The following is a 19,740-nucleotide window of genomic DNA, read 5'->3' as shown; positions in this document are numbered from 1 at the left end:
AAGTCCACACAGAAAGTACACCCTCAGCAGCGCGGGGCGGCCGGGTGCAGTGTGCAAACAAGCGTCGGGTTTCCAATGGGAGTCAATGGGAGACCAAGGGGTCTCTTCAGCGGTGCAGGCAGGCAAGGGGGGGGCTCCTCGGGGTAGCCACCACCTGGGCAAGGGAGAGGGCCTCCTGGGGGTCACTCCTGCACTGAAGTTCCGATCCTTCAGGTGCTGGGGGCTGCGGGTGCAGGGTCTTTTCCAGCCATCGGGATTTTAGAGTCAGGCAGTCGCGGTCAGGGGGAGCCTCAGGATTCCCTCTGCAGGCGTCGCTGTGGAGGCTCAGGGGGGACAACTTTGGTTACTCACAGTCTCGGATGCGCCTGAGGGTCCTCCCTGAGGTGTTGTTTCTCCACCAGTCGAGTCAGGGTCGCCGGGTGCAGTGTTGCAAGTCTCACGCTTCTTGCGGGGATTGCAGGGGTCTTTAAATCTGCTCCTCTGTAACAAAGTTGCAGTCTTTTTGGAGCAGGTCCGCTGTCCTCTGGAGTTTCTTGTTCCTCTTGAAGCAGGGCAGTCCTCTGAGGATTCAGAGGTCGCTGGTCCTGGAGAAAGCGTCGCTGGAGCAGGTTTCTTTAGAAGGCAGGAGACAGGCCGGTAGGACTGGGGCCAAAGCAGTTGGTGTCTTCTTTCTTCTTCTGCAGGGGTTTTTCAGCTCAGCAGTCTTCTTCTTCGGTAAGTTGCAGGAATCTAAATTCTTAGGTTCTGGGGAGCGCCTAAATACTGAATTTAGGGGTGTGTTTAGGTCTGGGAGGGCAGTAGCCAATGGCTACTGTCCTTGAGGGTGGCTACACCCTCTTTGTGCCTCCTCCCTGAGGGGAGGGGGGCACATTCCTATCCCTATTGGGGGAATCCTCCATCTGCAAGATGGAGGATTTCTAAAAGTCAGAGTCACTTCAGCTCAGGGCACCTTAGGGGCTGTCCTGACTGGCCAGTGACTCCTCCTTGTTTTTCTCATTATCTCTCCTGGACTTGCCGCCAAAAGTGGGGGCTGTGTCCAGGGGGCGGGCATCTCCACTAGCTGGAGTGCCCTGGGGCACTGTAACACGAAGCTTGAGCCTTTGAAGCTCACTGCTAGGTGTTACAGTTCCTGCAGGGGGGAGGTGTGAAGCACCTCCACCCAGAGCAGGCTTTTGTTTCTGTCCTCAGAGAGCACAAAGGCTCTCACCACATGGGGTCAGAAACTCGTCTCTCAGCAGCAGGCTGGCACAGACCAGTCAGTCCTGCACTGAACAATTGGGTAAAATACAGGGGGTATCTCTAAGATGCCCTCTGTGTGCATTTTTTAATAAATCCAACACCGGCATCAGTGTGGGTTTATTATTCTGAGAAGTTTGATACTAAACTTCCCAGTATTCAGTGTAGCCATTATGGAGCTGTGGAGTTCGTTTTTGACAGACTCCCAGCCCATATACTCTTATGGCTACCCTGCACTTACAATGTCTAAGGTTTTGCTTAGACACTGTAGGGGCATAGTGCTCATGCACCTATGCCCTCACCTGTGGTATAGTGCACCCTGCCTTAGGGCTGTAAGGCCTGCTAGAGGGGTGACTTACCTATGCCACAGGCAGTGTGAGGTTGGCATGGCACCCTGAGGGGAGTGCCATGTCGACTTAGTCATTTTTTTCCCACCAGCACACACAAGCTGGCAAGCAGTGTGTCTGTGCTGAGTGAGGGGTCCCTAGGGTGGCATAAGTCATGCTGCAGCCCTTAGAGACCTTCCCTGGCATCAGGGCCCTTGGTACCAGGGGTACCAGTTACAAGGGACTTACCTGGGTGCCAGGGTTGTGCTAATTGTGGAGACAATGGTACATTTTAGGTGAAAGAACACTAGTGCTGGGGCCTGGTTAGCAGGGTCCCAGCACACTTCTCAGTCAAGTCAGCATCAGTATCAGGCAAAAAGTTTGAGGAAACTGCAACAGGGAGCCATTTCTTTACAACCCCTTTGCACTGGGCTGTGCCCTGTCCTTTAAACATGGTAACATTGGCTTACACCCAATTGGCACATTTAATTTATTTGTAAGTCCCTAGTAAAGTGCTACTACATGTACCTAGGGCCTGTAAATTAACAGCTACTCGTGGGCCTGCAGCACTGAATGTCCCATTCACTTAAGTAGTCCTTTAAACATGTCTTAGGTCTGCTATTGCAGTCTGTGTGTACAGTTTAAGCTTCCATTTTGAGCTGGCAAAATAAAACTTTTGCTAGGACTAAACCCTCCTTTTTGAATACATAGAAGATAAGTCACTGCTAAGGTGGGCCCTAAACAGCCCAGAGGGCAGGCTACAGTGTATTTAAAAAGTTTGATCTGTACCTTTACCTTTTACATGACCTAGTAGAGGAAAACTCTGAAATTCTTTTTTCACTACTGCAAGGCATACTTCTCCCATATGATAACATTAGGTTATGATGCGATCGGGCAGCAGAAAGGCCTAATAAGCACCAGGGAGTTTTTTTGTTTTTATATGTGCCTAGGGGGGCAAAAACCACTAGACACCAGGGATTTAGTTTTTTTTGGTCAGTTTCACGTGAGGGGAGTGACCCCTTAGGCAAGGGTCGCTCCCCTGGGGAGGGGCAAACATTTTTAGGCCATTCCTGCACGTCTTGGGGGCAGATCGGCCTATTGTAATTAGGCTGATCTGCCCCCAGGGGGGGAAGAAACCTCTAGGCGCCAGGGATCTTTTTTGTTTTGTTTTGTTTTATTTTTTTAGATGTGGGGAGCGACCCCTTAGGCAAGGGTCGGTATTTCTGCCTCCCTTGGGGGCAGATCGGCCTATTTTTATGAGGCCAATCTGCCCCCAAAGGGGGCAGAAACCACTAGGCACCACAGAAGTTTTTTTTGTGCCAATTTCACGCAAGGGGAGCAACCCCTTAGGCAAGGGTCTCTCCCCTGGGGGGGCACAATTATTTTAGGCCATTTCTGCTCCCCTTGGAGGCAGATCGGCCTATTTCAATTATGCCGATCTGCCCACGGGGGGAGGGGGGACAGAAACCACTTAGGCACCAGGGATTGGTGGGTGTATTTGTGTGTTTTGTTTGGGGGTGCAGCCCCTTGGGCAAGGGTCCCTCCCCCTGGAGGCACATTCCTGTTGGCCATCGGCCTATTTTTGGAAGGCCCATCTGCCCCCAAGAGGGGCAGAAAGCCCACCAGAGACTAGGGAAGATTTATTTCCAAAAAAGGAAGGTGGGGGTATGGCCATACCCGCACCCCAAATAAATGGGGCCAAAGTTGTTCTGCCCACCGGTGGGCAGATGGGGCAATTACCCTAGATTCACACCCCGAGGGGGAGCAGAAAACCTACTAGATGCCAGGGAATTAAAAAAGAAATAGTGGGGTGGTGGCTACCAACCAGAATGGGCATGGTTATGCCCCCACCCCAACTGAAGGGGGTAACAGTCTTTCAGCTCTCCCCCGCACACTAAAACATCTTCTGCCACAGCTAGCAAGAGGACTTTTGATTATTTTGAAAGCACAAAAATAGTAAAAATGGGGTATGTCCCAGTAAAATGCCAAAATTATGTTTAAAAATGTGGTTTTCTGATTCAAGTCTGCCTGTTCCTGAAATCTGGGAAGATGGTGATTTTAGCACCTCAAACTCTTTTTTGATGCCATTTTCAGGGAAAAAACCACAAGCCTTCTTCTACAGCCCTTTTCTCCATAAAAAAAACAAAACATTTTTGCTGTATTTTGGCTAATTTCTTGGTCTCCTTCAGGAGAACCCACAAACTCTGGGTAACTCTAGAATCCCTAGAATGTTGGAAAAAAAGGACACAAATCTGACGTGTTTAGCCTACTTGGACAAAAAGTTATAAGGGCCTAAGCACGAACTGCCCCAAATAGCCAAAAAAAGGCCTGACACCTGAGGGGGAAAAGGCCTGGCAGCGAAGGGGTTAAAAATATAGTTTGCAAGTTTAAGTGAGTTAGAATATTTAATTTAATTGCTAGTTGTAATTCATAGTGTTGTAGAAGGTTGTTGGGTTTATTGGGCGATAGGGTGGGATTTAATTAAGAGATAATTCTTTTTTAGTTAATTAATCATTTTCATGTAAGTATGTGATTGAGATTAATTATGTAAATCGTGCTATACTGACTTATTTTTTATATACTCTAGTTGTGACTTCTTACGTTCAGAGGGGTATAGGGTGGGAAGTTAATTAAGTACTAATTAAAAAAATATTATTATTACTGTACACTTAATTGAGTAATAAATATGTAAATTGTGTAATAATTATATATTTTAATTATTTTATGTGTGGGCTGCTAGGTTTTAGGGTTGTACGGTGGGAAGTTAAATAAGCAAAAAATAATTAGCAATTAATTATTAATTGTTAATTAATTATGTAATTGATTATCAAGTATGTAAATTGGGTTGGTTATTTTTCAAGTTATATTTTAGGTGTGCATTGCTATGTTGTTAGGGGTGTTGAGTGGCAAGTTAATTGAGTAATAATTAAATAACCATTATTTTTCAAATGAAAATTAATTATTACATTGTGTATGAATTTTGTAATTTGGCAAATTTTTTTTAGATTTTTTAATATACATATATTTTATGCTAAGTAATAATGTTTATGTTAAGAGTTTTATATGTTTTTCTAAATGAATAGCGCTATTCAAATATGTAATGTGTGTGAATTGAAGTAGTTTACTTTCTCTTTCTTAAAATGGATTGGGAATAATAAATGTAACCCCTCCGATGTCCAAAGCTTTCTCTACTGTTGCACAAACCCTAGTTGGAATAGTAAATCTTATCCCTCCAAAGACCAAAGCTTTCCATACTGTTGTAGGGACTGAATCTGGAATAATAAATCTTATCCCTCTGAAGTCTAAAATGTTCCCTAATGTTGCGCAGATGGAAGTCTGAATAGTAAATGTAACCCTTCCAACATCCAACGCTTTTCCTACTATTGCACAGACTGGAGTGGGAATCAAACATATTACCCCTCCGAAGTCCACAGCTTTCCCTAGTGTTGCACAAACTGGAGTGGGAATAGTAAGTATTACTCCTCCGAAGTGCAATGCTTCCCCCTAGTGTTGCGCACTCTGAAGTGGGAATAGTACATTGAAACCCTCTGGAGATGAACACTTTCCCTACTGTTACCATTTATTATTAATCTTTGTTTATAATTAAAATGTTATAGTATTTGTTTTATCTTCTATTTGTTTTTACAGTTTTATATTATTAATTGTAAATGTCTTTTTTGTTTATTTGTTTGGTAATTTATCTAATGTTTTGTAATTGAATTAATTGAATTGTATGTATGTATGTATGTATATATATATATATGTATATATATATATATATATATATATTCATTATAATTAGGTTGACGTTTTACCCATACAAAACCATAGAAATTCAGCAGTTAGAGTTATACTTATAGTTATACTTATGTTAAGAAACTATAACAGTTTTATATTATTAATTGTAAATGTCTTTTTTGTTTATTTGTTTGGTAATTTATCTAATGTTTTGTAATTGAATTAATTGAATTGTATGTATGTATGTATGTATATATATATATATGTATATATATATATATATATATATATTCATTATAATTAGGTTGACGTTTTACCCATACAAAACCATAGAAATTCAGCAGTTAGAGTTATACTTATAGTTATACTTATGTTAAGAAACTATAACTCATGACCTAAAGTTACTTTCCAGCACAAGTTTTTTCAGATAATTATAGCTATAAGTTTGACTGTTATCCGTAATGCAGAGCCAGGTACAAACCTATCAATCAGCAGAAAACCAGGACATGCTTTAACGTGGTTTTCTCTTTTTCAGCAGATAGAGCAGTGGAAGACAATTACACAGAGTTGGAGGCCAACATTAAAGACTTCTTGGATCAGAATATTCCTATCAAAATTGTTAACAGTATCTGCCAAACCTTCAGCTCCCTGGTATAATGCCTCGTTGGAAGACTTAAAACTTAGATGTAAACAAGCTGAGAGGCAGATGCGGAAGGGCTATAATGATAAGGACAAGACTATTTTTTAAACTGCTATAAGACAGTATAAGAATGAAATCTTGAAAGCCCAGGCAGAGCACTACGCCAGCGCCACCTTGACCATGCCTAACAGTGCTAAGATAGTGTTGAGTATAATGCGCGAGCTATCCCAACCAGATTGCCTCAATCACTCTATACCTGTTTCTCAAGAACTGTGTGATAATCTGGCCAATTTCTTTGAGGAGAAGATCAATAAAATCATTATGGACATTGGCACCTACCCCAAGCTTTCCTCTGTGACCCGTCCACCACGGCAGATAAGTTAGGGATGTGCCCTCTTCATAGGACTAAGCAATCCATTGTAGCAGCCACATTCTTTTTGTTGTCCTTCTTTTGAGAAATTCAATTCCTTGGCACTGTCTACATCTTGTTACTCGCCTGACAACTCTTTACCACATAAGATGCGGAAGGATTTCTCCCATGAGTTCTCTCCAGTACTCTGGCAAATTTGTTGCCAGTCCCTTCAATTGGGTCTTGTCCCAGCTACATGGAAAAAGGCAGTGTTGACACCACTTTTAAAGAAACCAATGCTTGATCTGATGGTTTGTGGGAATTACAGGCCTATATCCCACCTGCCTTTCCCCGTGAAGTTCCTGGAGTGGTGGGTTAGTAAGCTTCTCTCTGATTTTTTTGAGAGGAATTGACACTTGGAGGAGGAGCAATTTGGCTTTCGGCCCAGGCATGGGACCGAAATGGCTTTGCTTTCTGTGTCAGATGAGGTGAGATTGAGGATCGATAATGGTCAATCAGTAGTTTGATCCTTTTAGATCTGTCTGCGCCATTCAGCACTGTTAATCATAACTTGCTCTTGAAGAGGTTGAATCAACTGGGAAAGAAGGGCTCTGCTGCCAACTGGCTTAAGTCATATTTGTCAGATAGGCAGCTGCCAGTGGCTCTCTCACCATATCGTTCTGCTTTTCGGACCATCAAACAAGGGGTCCCACAGTCTTCTTCTATTAGTAGTCTCCTTTTTAATATTTACCTGAGCCGACTGATCTCACTCATCAAATCCCATGGGACACACAATTAGTCCTCCCCTTGGAAGGCTCATAGAGAATGACTCTGGAAGCTTTTCATGTCTGTATGAAAGGCATTGTAGACTGGCTCAGAGCTAATGCCCTGAAATTTAATGGGGACAAGATGGAGTTTCTCTGTTGTTTGGCTAATAAGTTCCCAGTTACTTTGCTATCAAATGTTTGTCCTGCTTCCCCTGATGAGTTTCCGGTTGTGGCAGAAGAGGTCAGGAATCTGGGGGTCATGTTTGATCAGAAGTTGAGCTTTGAAGCTCATCTTAATAAGACTGCTCACGCCTGTTTCTCCTTACTTCAAGAACTGCACAAGATTCTCCATTTGTTGCCCTCTTCCTCCAGGGTGTTGGTTGTTTGCAGTGCAATCTTTAGCAGGCTAGATTACTGCAATCCTCTGCTTTTAGGTGCTCCTGATTGCCTGCACAATAGGATTCACCGAGTCCAAGTAGTGGTGGCTAAATTAGCCCTGAGCAGGCTCAGAGAATTCTCTGCCACCCTAGTTTTGAAAGATCTTCACTGGCTTCAACTCAGACAGGGAGTTGTGTTTAAATCTCTGTGCATTGTCTTCAAAACTTTGCATACGCTTGGTCCAATCCCTCTTCAAAAGAATATACATTGGTATAAGCCAATTAAGAATTTGCGGTCTTCCAATACAAATCTGTCCTGGACACTCAGATTTAAGTAGTCCAGAACAGGAGGGTGCACTTTTTGATTAAGGCAAGTTCCCGTGGCCTTAAGGAGCATACCCGACCTGTTGCACTTTCGTAAGGCTCTGAAGATTTGGTTGTTATCATTAGTATGACTGTGCCCTGGGGGGACTAACTTTGCGCTCTTGAAATTGTTGGTAGTTTTTACTGTGCAGCAGCTGTATTGACTGTTCTTTCCCCTTTTCTATGTCTTTTTTAACTCCCCCATGCCGTGTCTCCTCACTCAGTGCAAGGATGCATGGTAGGCAATAGCTGCACTTTAAATTAAAATTAAATAATTAAATAGAAAATAGATATCCAATGAAGTTCTGTCCCGGGGTTGTGCTTGCTGCCCAACACCCTACTTTATAATTTGAAGGGACACAGTAGGAAAATAGTACTTTATGCATTTTGAAAAATTCCAGTGAAATCTAGCGTTTTCCTTTCACTTTTAATCGAAAATGATAGTCCTCCAAATTATCCTTCCACCCAAAGTATTTCAAGGAATATCAAGTGCTGGTTCAGCCTTCCAAATGAGAGTAACCTTCCAAAAATCTGTGGCCTACATTTTAAATGCATGTTTGTTCAAATAGAGCACATTTCCCTCACCTATTCCGTGAATCTCCTGCCACTTGCTTTTTTGGAGCTGACTACAAAAGTATAAGAATAGGAGTGGCAGGAAGAGGGATGATTCAGCAACTTGGTAGCCAGGAACTCTCTTGCCCACTGTTCTCACAATTAGGTTTTTTTCATCCAGCATGCCCATTATTTCACCCAACATTCTATGTATGTGTTTGTATGTGTGCCTGAGTCTGTGTGTGTGTGTGTGTCAGAAATTTGCCCTTTCTACATGATCACCCAGTTTTTTTGCCTTTTTTATCTACCCTATTTTTGTTGGTTGGTGAACTGTGTGCACTTTACCCCTGCTAACCAGTGGACAAGTGCTAGCTTGTGCCCCCTTTTTAAACATGGTAAAAGTAGTATACACTTGATTGGCACATTTACTTTTCTTATAAGCCCCTAGTGCAAGGTACCACCTATTAAACTGCAGAAAAACTATTGATAATTACAGCACTATGGCCCTCATTACAACCCTGGAGGTGAATGTCGCCTACCGCCGTGCTGAAGGCCGCCAACATACCATGACCGCTACGGGTATTATTACCCACACAGAGATATCTGCCCTTATAAAGACACCCACACAAGTCCGCCAGACCAAAGGTCAGTGATAAATTGACGATACCAAAACCCACACCGTTATGCCAACAGGAATACGCCCACAGTATCAGGACCCACGAATCACCGTGGTGGTCTTTCAACCGCGGTAAACCATTGGCGGTACACACCGCCGCGCTCAGAATACACACACACTTACAAAACACCACCACATTGAACGATTCAAACCACACACACCTGACACACATACACACACCACACCCACACACCCAATCCAATACAAAACACACACCCACATTACCCTCAACCCTTTCCATGAAAAAAAAAGATTGCCAACAGAGAGAGACACAAGCCAGGAGAACCCACTCAATCTGAGCCACAGAACACCATCACCCACACACCATACACGTACCTCACAGCACACACCCCAACACATCACCCCACACATCCTCACACATATCACTCACACCACCTCCATGGCACCCCAAAGACACCCCAGGTTTTCAGAGGAGGAGTAAAGGTCATGGTGGAGGAAATCATCCGGGTAGAGCCACAGCTATTCGGATCACAGGTGCAGCAGACGTCCATTGCAAGGAAGATGGAGCTATGGTGGAGAATCGTGGACAGGGTCAACGCGTGACACAGGATCCCAGAACAAGGGATGACATCAGGAAGAGGTGGAATGACCTACGGGGGAAGGTGCGCTCCATGGTGGCAAGACACCAGGTAGCTGTACAGAGGACCTCCTCCCCCACAACTAACAACATGGGAGGAGCAAGTCTTGGCGATCATGCATCCTGAGGGCCTCGCCGGTGTAGCAGGCGGACTGGACTCTGGTAAGTCAAATCTTTACTACTATATCCCCCAACCTACCTGCATGCCATCACAAACTCCTACCCCTACCCTTACACCCACCACTCCACCACCTCACATATACGCCACTATCACAACCCACCCATCCCAATACCAAACCCGGCATGCCACAACAATCCATGGACCCCCATCACAGACCTGCATGGACACCCATCACCACAGCATGCTCATTAGAAAGAATCAACTACCCCACAAAAAACCACGCACACAAGGCAAAGCTGACAGGGCAATCACAACCATACAGGGAAACACACCCATGCACAAGATGGCATACGCAGATACAATAACACGACATTTGAATCCCCACAGGACCCCTACTCACCGTCACCGGAGAGGAGTTGCCAGCAACATCCAGTCCCCCCAGAGGAGGCCCACAATGATGACAGCAGCTCCGCATGACTGGATGACAATGACCAACTTGGCCCATCAGGGACCTCTGGACAGTCGGTTACCCTGCCACAGTCCCATCCCACCACAGAGCCTCCCCCTCAGAAAACACCACCACAGCACCCACCCAGCGGGCCCATGCGACTGTCCCCAGGATACGTCAATCAGCAGTGTGTCCACCACTACAGGGACCCCAGGCAACCCCACAAACACAGGACGATCAGGGATCTGGGGTCAGTTGCAGTGGGCACACGGTTCGGGGGACAGAGGCACAGGACAACAGGGAAGCTGGGAGGACTGCTGTGCGACAGGGGGAGGACAGGCCCAGGGAACCCACTCTCCAGGAGGCACTCACGAACATCCTGGGAGCATACCGCCATTCCCAGGAGACGATGGGCCAGATACTGGCCAAGTTGCAGGAGACCCAGCAGCTGCAGGAGGGACAGTACCTGGGGATCAGGGAGGACCTCAAACACATCTACACCATCCTGGTCACCATTGCAGGGGTGGTGGCTGACATGGCCAACACCATGAGGGAGACAGTGGCACACCAACGAGTCCCTGACACTAGCCACACCGAAGAACAGGCCTCTACCTCCGCCGGCGCTAGTGGACAGGAGGCCCCGCCACAGGAAGAAGAGGCCACCAGCACCCCACCCCCTACAGAAGGAGAACTACCCTTCAAATGGTCCCTGCGATCCAGGCAGAAGCCAAAGAACATTGCCAAGACCCCCGCCAGGAAATAAGACTCTCCTGATTGTCACCCTTCTGTCCCACTCTGTCATCCTGTCCACCTTGAACTGCCATTACTCCCCTTAATGCACCTTTGATACCAAGAGACTGGACTCTAACTGGACATTCCTCCACCATCACCCCAGCCCATTGCACATCCCCCTTTACTTATGAGAACTTAAATAAACACCCTTGGAACAAATACGAATCTGGAGTCTGTCAAATGATTGAAATATGTATTAGTAAAACATTCTGAAAACATTGCAAGTCATGTGTACAGTTACATATACATTGGTGTGACCTTTAGTGGGTGTGAGAAAACAGGGCTGATTGCAGAGGCCCCATAACTTTTTGCCCCCATTTTCCTCTTTTTGCTGGTGTTTTCCTGACTTTGATGGTGCACTGGGTACTGCTAACCAGTCCCAGGGCCTGTGCTCTGTGTAAAATGGATATGCAAATTAGGCTAATTATAATTGGCTAAGTTAACTTACCTATAAGTCCCTAGTATATGGTAGGGCATGTAGGTTTAGGGACCACAGCATAGGTGGTGCACACCTAGGTGCACTGCTGAGGTGCCCAGTGTCATTTTAAAAGCAAGCCTGCCTTGCTGGCTGCTTTTAAATTAAAGTTATATGCAAATTCGACTTTGGAATTAAAGGTACTTCCAAAGTCTTAAACTACCTTATTTTTACATATAAGTCACCCCTAAGGTGTGCCCTATGTGCCCCTAGGGCTGGGTGCCATGTAACTATAAGCAGGGACTTTATAAAAATAGATTTATAAGCCCTGGTGAGGTAAAAACAGCCAAATTCGTTTTTCCCTCATTGAAGTAAATGGCCTTCATAGGCTAGAATGGGCAGACTTTATTTTAAATTTTAAAGTCTCCTTAAATGTTACATACCAAGAATTTGGTATCAAATTGATTGTTATAATAAATCCCACAACTTCCAGTTGTTGGATTTAATATAACTAGTTCAGGTAAAAAGTTTAGACTTTACCTAAAAAGTTGCCAATTTCAGCTCTGCGTTGTTTTTGCTGCTGTGCTCTGATTGGCCAGCCTGCAGCAGCTTCTGCCAGGCTACCTTGATGAGGTGCGAAGTGGCCTGACTTCACACAAAGGAATGTGCTTGGGGGAGAGAATCTCCCCTCAGCAGACTGCCTTGATGAGGTGTGAAGTGGCCTGGCTTCACACAAAGAGATGTGCCTGTGGGAGGGGATCTCCCCTCAACAGATGGTGAGGCAGGAAGGGGGAGGGCTGCCAAACTGGTCTTCAAAGGCAGAGAAGGGCATTTGCAGCACCCAGCAACACCCCCACATCCTGCAACCCCAGACAGCTAGGTGCCCCCTTGATTAGATTAGGAGAGGGCAGGAGAGGGGTGTGTTTATGATTTTTAGCCACACCAGTGGGTGGGCTCAGCCAGATGTAACCTCCAAAAATCAGATTCATCCATGTTGGATTTTTAGAGACTGTTGCCTTCTGGGATGGATTATTGCCACACTTCCCAGGAAGTGGTCATCACAGGGGGACGACCCTGTCCCTGATTGGAGAACCAGGGCCCCCCTGCTTTTCACCCAGGAGCAAGGATAAAACTGGCAGACCTGCACCCACACCTCAGATCCCTACCAGATTTCAACAAGAAAGGAACTTAAGGAGAAGAAGGACTGCCCTGCTGGACCCCTGGCCTGCACCTGGACCCTGCACTCAGAAGGACTGCACCAGCTGCACACTTGGGCTTCACCACAAGAAGGACTTTGCCTGGCTTCAACTGGTTCAAGGAGGGACTCCCTGTTTGCTACAGGTAAAAAATTGCTAAACCAGAGTCCCCTGAACCAACTCCTGAAGAAAGCGACCAGCTGACCACTGTCCAGTGGCCAAAAAGGAGTTTGCGCCAGGTGCATTCTGGGAGTTGAAGTCCGCACCCCCCAAGGACCATCACAGAACTTCTGGACCCTTGGGGTGAGCTGTGGACCCCAAAAGAACCTTAAAAGAACATCTGGGTGAAGCCCCAGAAGTTTGGAAAAGATTTGAGAATTTTTGGAAAAAAGCTCCAGAGAGGGACCGACCCGCCGCGGAAATTCTAGCCGGCTTGCCTCAACCGCGACCCGGCCTGACTTCGTGGTTCGTCCCGGTAAAGAAAAACATCCAAAAAAGAGACTAAGTCCGAACGTAAAAAGTTGACCGGGACCTCCCAGCCATCGTATCCGAGAAGGGCTCCATGGACGTCGGATCAAGATCCAGGTTTACCCCGGTCGAAGGATTTTCATCTCGAAAAAACGACTAAGTCCGAAGTTAAAAGTCTCCACCGAGGAAATCCACATCGCGTATCCGGACAAGGGCTCCAGGAGGTCGGATTCAACTGGCAGGTTCGTCCCGGTGAAGAAAAACTTCAAAATAAAGACTAAGTCAGAAGGTAACTTTTTAACCGAGGCCTCCCGCGACCTGTAGCCGAGCAGGGCTCCATCGCGGTCGGCCTGAAAGTTTGACTTTGCCCCGGTCGAGGTGCAACCAGATGACCCGATTGGCGCTTTTTGTTTCTAAGCGCTAGAAAAGTAATAATTCTTTAAAAATTCATATCTCCCGTTCCCCTAAACCGATTTTAATCGTTTTTGTGTCATTTTAAAGATAAAAATATAAACTATTTTTATAAATTGGTTTTGGATTTTTAAACTGTTTCCTGTGTTTTATTTAATTACTGTTTTGTGATATTTGAATGCTTTACACTTTGTCTCCTAAGTTAAGCCTTGACGCTCGTTGCCAAGCTACCAAGGGTAGAGCTGGGATTAATTTACTGAGACCTAACTGTACTTATGTGGAGGTTTGTGGCTTGTTGCTAGGTGTAGGTACCTACCTGCCCTACCAATAACCCATTTTCCAACATAATTGGAAGCAGCGACGGGATCCTGTACTTGTGTTCAATATCACGTTACAGTTTTAGGTAAAACAAATTAAAAATCCTTTAAATTGTCCTAGTGCAAAAATTGTTTTTAATTTTTAATTTGGATTAATTTCAATTATTGAATTTTTGTAATTTTTCTAAATTCTTGTTTCCAATTTTTGCAAAAAGTTTTTGTTGACACAAAACTAGGGAACCATGGAGCTTGATCTGGCTAGCCTACCCACACTGACAGTAGTCCAGCTTAGGGGGTTGTGTATTGAAAGAGGGTTGCCTGCAACCACTGATCTCAGGAAGCAAATCCTGATCACATCCCTGACAGCATGGGCTGAGGCCCAAGAGGTAGAGTCAAAAGAAGCTCCAGAGGAGGGAGAAAGAAGGGAGGATGCAAGCTCTAACCACTCAGGGGAGGGAAGGCATCTGAGCCCAAGTGAGGATGAGGAAGAACGGTCCTCAGTAAATACAGTCACTAGGGGCAGATCCAAAGCTAGTGGTGGGAAGGGGGTCCTTTCAGGAGGAGAGAACCCATCCATCAGAGAAAGAGAGCTGGAGGCCCAGCTAGCATACATAGCTTTGGAAGCAGAGAAGCTGGCCCTAGAAAAGAAAAAGTGGGCATACAAAGAGAAAAGAGATGGAAGCAGCGATAAAGAAGCTGAGGTGTCCATGGGTGGGGGAGTTTGCCCCAGATTACCAAAGGGGGTGGTTCCTGCTTATGTAGAGGGGGATGACATAGATAAGTGGCTGGGGGCCTTTGAGAGGGCACTCCAAATGAGAAGGGTTAGGCCTCAATACTGGGGTTCCCTTTTGTGGGAGTTGGTCCCCAACTCAGGGAGGGATAGTCTTCTGACCTTAAGGGGGGAGGAGGCAGATTCATACCCTAGTATGAAGAGGTGCTTAGCCAAGAAGTTTGGTCTGACCCCAGAGCAATATAGAATGAAGTTCAGGGACACCCAGAAGGTCAGTACCCAGTCTTGGGTTGACTTTGTGGACATTTCACTAAAGGCACTAGAGGGCTGGATTATTGGTAACAAAGTAGATACTTATGAGGGGTTATACAATCTGATCATGAGAGAGCACATCTTGACCAATTGTATCCAAGAAAGGTTACACCAGCATCTAGTGGACTCTAAGCAGACCAACCCTAGAGAGCTAGGGGAGGCAGCTGATGAGTGGTTGAGAACCAGGGTGGTTGTCAAGTCCCAGGAGGGAGGTGGTAAGCCCACCACAGAGACTTCCTCTGTACCCCAGAACCCTAAGAAGGAGGAGAGTAAATCCCACTCCCACTCTGACAAGCAGAGACAGGGAGACCCAGGGTTAAAAAAACTCTTGGACAGTAGGGCTTGCTTTGACTGTCAGCAGACAGGTCACTTCAGAGGAGATGCAGCCTGTCCAAGGAAGGTGGTTAGCACTGGGCTGTCCAGTGTAGCCATAGAGGAGGATTCCTCAGATGATGAAGTCCTCCTAGCATTGTGCTGGGAGACAGGACCAGATGGTAAGCTGGTGATCCCTGAGGGTGGGAGTAGGCACTTCCACCACATTCAAGTGAATGGGATCCCTACCACTGGCCTGAGGGACACCTGTGCCAGTCACACTATAGTGAGTGACCGGTTAGTGACCCCAGACATGTATGTCCCAGGAAAGACAAAGAAAGTCAGGATAGCCACAGGGGAGGTCACCTCCAAACCTGTAGCCATAGTGCCCCTAGAGAGGGAGGGTATCCTTGACTGGATTAGGGTGGTAGTCAGTGCTGACCTTCCCCTAGATTGTATCCTGGGCAATGACCTCCCAGAGGTGAGTCTGGTCACAGATGGGGTGGTCGCCCAGGGCGCCCCCCCAACCCAAAGTCCTGGGGAGTCAGTCCCTACAGTTAGGAGACAGGGGTCCCCAAGAAAAGGAAAGAAGAAAAGGAAGGGTAGGCCACTCTTAAAGAGAGTTCCAGGGAGCCAAGGGCCTTCTGCCCCAGTAGGGGGGGAGCCCAGAGTTGGCACTGGTGAGGCCTCACCTGACCCCAAGGAAGTCCTGAGTAGTCAGGCAGCTGTCCAGATGCAAGGTGTTGCCCCTGCACTGACAGAAGGGAGAGTGGAAGGAGGGTGTCTGCCACAGGAGGTGGTAGCCCCCCACTCTAGACAGCAAGAGGGGTGCCAGGACCCCAAAGATGCCCCTAAAGCAGCTCAGCCACCTGTCAGTGGAGAGCTTAGGGTGTGGTTCTGGGTACTGACAGCTGTCAGTAGCCTCTGCTGGGTGCTAGCCTTCCAGGCAGCACTGTACTTGGCCTGGGAGGCAGACCCCAGGGCCAATAGCAAAGTAGGCCCCCTGACCCTATTGGTCATGGTGGGGTTGCTCAAGTGTTGGGTGACCTCTTTGGGTAAGCTAGGTGTCGCCCTAGCAAAGTTTGGAGTAGGGGAGGTGGGCACCTCACTACCCAAGTTGGCAGAGAGAAAGGAGGAAGACCCCCCTAGAGGAAAGTTTCAGTTTGTGTTGGGTCCTTTTACTGTTGGGATGGCTTCACTACCCATAGGGAGTGACCCTGACAGGAGGAGATAAGGCAGAGTAGGCCCTGCAAAGGGACAGCCAGTTTTCTTCACTGTCTTCCTCGCCTAACAAGCCAGGAAGACTCTCCCAGGGTTGGGCTGAGTCTCCTGGGCGTGTGGGCTGGGGGGGGGTTGTGTGAGAAAACAGGGCTGATTGCAGAGGCCCCATAACTTTTTGCCCCCATTTTCCTCTTTTTGCTGGTGTTTTCCTGACTTTGATGGTGCCCTGGGTACTGCTAACCAGTCCCAGGGCCTGTGCTCTGTGTAAAATGGATATGAAAATTAGGCTAATTATAATTGGCTAAGTTAACCTACCTATAAGTCCCTAGTATATGGTAGGGCATGTAGGTTTAGGGACCACAGCATAGGTGGTGCACACCTAGGTGCACTGCTGAGGTGCCCAGTGTCATTTTAAAAGCAAGCCTGCCTTGCTGGCTGCTTTTAAATTAAAGTTATATGCAAATTCGACTTTGGAATTAAAGGTACTTCCAAAGTCTTAAACTACCTTATTTTTACATATAAGTCACCCCTAAGGTGTGCCCTATGTGCCCCTAGGGCTGGGTGCCATGTAACTATAAGCAGGGACTTTATAAAAATAGATTTATAAGCCCTGGTGAGGTAAAAACAGCCAAATTCGTTTTTCCCTCATTGAAGTAAATGGCCTTCATAGGCTAGAATGGGCAGACTTTATTTTAAATTTTAAAGTCTCCTTAAATGTTACATACCAAGAATTTGGTATCAAATTGATTGTTATAATAAATCCCACAACTTCCAGTTGTTGGATTTAATATAACTAGTTCAGGTAAAAAGTTTAGACTTTACCTAAAAAGTTGCCAATTTCAGCTCTGCATTGTTTTTGCTGCTGTGCTCTGATTGGCCAGCCTGCAGCAGCTTCTGCCAGGCTACCTTGATGAGGTGTGAAGTGGCCTGACTTCACACAAAGGAATGTGCTTGTGGGAGAGAATCTCCCCTCAGCAGATGGTGAGGCAGGAAGGGGGAGGGCTGCCAAACTGGTCTTCAAAGGCAGAGAAGGACATTTGCAGCACCCAGCAACACCCCCACATCCTGCAACCCCAGACAGCTAGGTGCCCCCTTGATTAGATTAGGAGAGGGCAGGAGAGGGGTGTGTTTATGATTTTTAGCCACACCAGTGGGTGGGCTCAGCCAGATGTAACCTCCAAAAATCAGATTCATCCATGTTGAATTTTTAGAGACTGTTGCCTTCTAGGATGGATTTTTGCCACACTTCCCAGGAAGTGGTCATCACAGGGGGACGACCCTGTCCCTGATTGGAGAACCAGGGCCCCCCTGCTTTTCACCCAGGAGCAAGGATAAAACTGGCAGACCTGCACCCACACCTCAGATCCCTACCAGATTTCAACAAGAAAGGAACTTAAGGAGAAGAAGGACTGCCCTGCTGGACCCCTGGCCTGCACCTGGACCCTGCACTCAGAAGGACTGCACCAGCTGCACACTTGGGCTTCACCACAAGAAGGACTTTGCCTGGCTTCAACTGGTTCAAGGAGGGACTCCCTGTTTGCTACAGGTAAAAAATTGCTAAACCAGAGTCCCCTGCACCAACTCCTGAAGAAAGCGACCAGCTGACCACTGTCCAGTGGCCAAAAAGGAGTTTGCGCCAGGTGCATTCTGGGAGTTGAAGTCCGCACCCCCCAAGGACCATCACAGAACTTCTGGACCCTTGGGGTGAGCTGTGGACCCCAAAAGAACCTTAAAAGAACATCTGGGTGAAGCCCCAGAAGTTTGGAAAAGATTTGAGAATTTTTGGAAAAAAGCTCCAGAGAGGGACCGACCCGCCGCGGAAATTCTAGCCGGCTTGCCTCAACCGCGACCCGGCCTGACTTCGTGGTTCGTCCCGGTAAAGAAAAACATCCAAAAAAGAGACTAAGTCCGAACGTAAAAAGTTGACCGGGACCTCCCAGCCATCGTATCCGAGAAGGGCTCCATGGACGTCGGATCAAGATCCAGGTTTACCCCGGTCGAAGGATTTTCATCTCGAAAAAACGACTAAGTCCGAAGGTAAAAGTCTCCACCGAGGAAACCCACATCGCGTATCCGGACAAGGGCTCCAGGAGGTCGGATTCAACTGGCAGGTTCGTCCCGGTGAAGAAAAACTTCAAAATAAAGACTAAGTCAGAAGGTAACTTTTTAACCGAGGCCTCCCGCGACCTGTAGCCGAGCAGGGCTCCATCGCGGTCGGCCTGAAAGTTTGACTTTGCCCCGGTCGAGGTGCAACCAGATGACCCGATTGGCGCTTTTTGTTTCTAAGCGCTAGAAAAGTAATAATTCTTTAAAAATTAATATCTCCGGTTCCCCTGAACCGATTTTAATTGTTTTTGTGTCATTTTAAAGATAAAAATATAAACTATTTTTATAAATTGGTTTTGGATTTTTAAACTGTTTCCTGTGTTTTATTTAATTACTGTTTTGTGATATTTGAATGCTTTACACTTTGTCTCCTAAGTTAAGCCTTGACGCTCGTTGCCAAGCTACCAAGGGTAGAGCTGGGATTAATTTACTGAGACCTAACTGTACTTATGTGGAGGTTTGTGGCTTGTTGCTAGGTGTAGGTACCTACCTGCCCTACCAATAACCCATTTTCCAACAGTGGGCAGCAGTAAACATACCAGGAGCCAGAGTGGGCCACAGAGATCTGAAAATAGAGACGCCAAAGGGTACAGTAAGTGGCCATAGACATAGGGAAATCAGGCTGCCATGTACAATGTCCAACAGAAAACTGAAAAGTAAAGAGAAGTTACATTGTCTTGCCTGTGTGTTACTGGAAGTACTGCTGTATGATATTACTTCTGTTGTCCACATCTTCTTCCTCTGCCTCGTCTTCCTCACTGTCCACAGGCTCCACCGCTGCCACAAGACCATCTCCAGGCTCATTCTCCTGCAGAAAAGGCACCTGGCGTCTCACGGCCAGGTTGTGGAACATGCAACATGCAATGATGATCTGGCACACCTTCTTGGGTGAGTAGTACAGCGATCCACCTGTCAGATGGAGGCACCGGAACCTGGCCTTCAGGAGCCCAAAGGTTCTTTCAATTATCCGCCTTGTTTGCCCATGTGCCTCATTGTAATGTTCCTCTGCCCTTGTCATGACATTCCTCACTGGGGTCAGTAGCCATGAGAGGTTGGGGTAACCTGAGTCACCTGAAAACATTGAGGGACAACTGTTAGACACACAATAACCCTTAGGGACAACCCCATACCCAGACACCAACATATACTGGGTGGGGACCTTGGGCTCACCTATTAGCCACACCCGGTGCCTCTGGAGTTGGCCCATCACATATGGGATGCTGCTATTCCTCAAGATAAAGGTGTCATGCACAGAGCCAGGATACTTGG

The sequence above is a fragment of the Pleurodeles waltl genome, chromosome 9 (assembly GCF_031143425.1).
Source record: "Pleurodeles waltl isolate 20211129_DDA chromosome 9, aPleWal1.hap1.20221129, whole genome shotgun sequence".
NCBI classification, from domain to species: domain Eukaryota; kingdom Metazoa; phylum Chordata; class Amphibia; order Caudata; family Salamandridae; genus Pleurodeles; species Pleurodeles waltl.
Note: the sequence above shows the minus strand (reverse complement) of the source record.